The sequence below is a fragment of the Kryptolebias marmoratus genome, linkage group LG19, assembly GCF_001649575.2.
Source record: "Kryptolebias marmoratus isolate JLee-2015 linkage group LG19, ASM164957v2, whole genome shotgun sequence".
Taxonomy (NCBI): Eukaryota; Metazoa; Chordata; class Actinopteri; order Cyprinodontiformes; family Rivulidae; genus Kryptolebias; species Kryptolebias marmoratus.
This window is the reverse complement of record NC_051448.1, coordinates 4846575-4847690: the sequence shown is the minus strand read 5'-3', so window position 1 is coordinate 4847690 and position 1116 is coordinate 4846575. Positions and strand designations below refer to the sequence as shown.

Sequence of the window (1116 nt, the reverse complement as noted above, 5' to 3'; positions counted from 1 at the left end):
GAACACAGAGAAGGAATGAAAGAGACAGACATGAGGTCAGTGATCAGCTGCTGTAGAGGAGACCAGAGATGACATCAGGTAGGAATAATTCTGCTAGTGAGGCCACAAAAACCTAGATGCCCAGGAGGGTTTGAATTTCTGCTGACCATTACTGCGTCCTTTTGGGAAAATTAGTGCAGGCAGACATGGCAAGTCAAACACCAAAGAGGAGAAAGTGGAACAGAGAGGTGAAGATGATGATGATGAGGAGGAACAGAGAGGGTTGGGGCAAGGTCTTACTCAGAAGATCCATCTGAATGGTCTTCACCGCAGGAAGTGGGGGACTCATTGAAGCAGTACATGGAATGACCCACAAAGATGTTCTGATGGGCCAAACCCAAGATCAGGTATTATATAAGTCCATGAATAAAAAAAAATTATTCACGTAAACAGGCAAAAAAAAAAAAAAAGGGGGGGGGGGGGGGGGGGGGGTAAGAGGCCTTGATAATGGATAGGGGGGCGCTGGCCCAAAAAAGGTTGAGAAACACTGTTTCAAATGAACGTTTTTGATGGAAAAATTGTCATCGACACAGATAAAAACAGCGAACTGCAAACGTCACTTCCGGCACAAGTTACAAATTTAGAGGTTCAAACCAACATGCAGCCAGAAAATGTTATCAATTTGTTTTCTATTTGTGTTTTTATTCCACTCACGGTATTTCGTTGCTGTTGTTGGTCCTCAGCAGCTGCAGGGTGACTGTCAGTGAGACCACTTCCGGTTTACTCTTCTTCGCTTGAACAAAAACAAGAGACTGGCGCTCTGCTGCCCCCTGGCGGCGGAGCTTGAAATCACCCATAGATTGATAGATAGATGGATCGATGGATGGATGGATGGATGGATGGATGGATGGATGGATGGATGGATGGATGGATGGATGGATAGATAGATAGATAGATAGATAGATAGATAGATAGATAGATAGATAGATAGATAGATAGATAGATAGATATCTTTAACAGGTTTTCCACAGGTTTAGAAGTGTTTATGGGGATTTTGAACCATACTTTAAGAAGCTCATTTGTGAGGTCAGACACTGATGTGGGAGCCCAACTCCTGAAAACAAGCACACACCATGA

General features: G+C 43.7%; 1 protein-coding gene across 1 annotated transcript in view; it reads right to left on the bottom strand.

Moving 5' to 3' along the window:
- The window catches only part of mtif3 (mitochondrial translational initiation factor 3), a 6533-nt gene extending 5710 nt beyond the window's left edge, over positions 1-823 (bottom strand). The window contains exon 1 of the mRNA XM_017412014.3: positions 694-823. The gene's annotated coding sequence lies outside the window, so the exon portion shown is untranslated. The remainder of the gene's footprint in view (positions 1-693) is intronic.
- Between the last annotated feature and the right edge of the window lie 293 nt (positions 824-1116).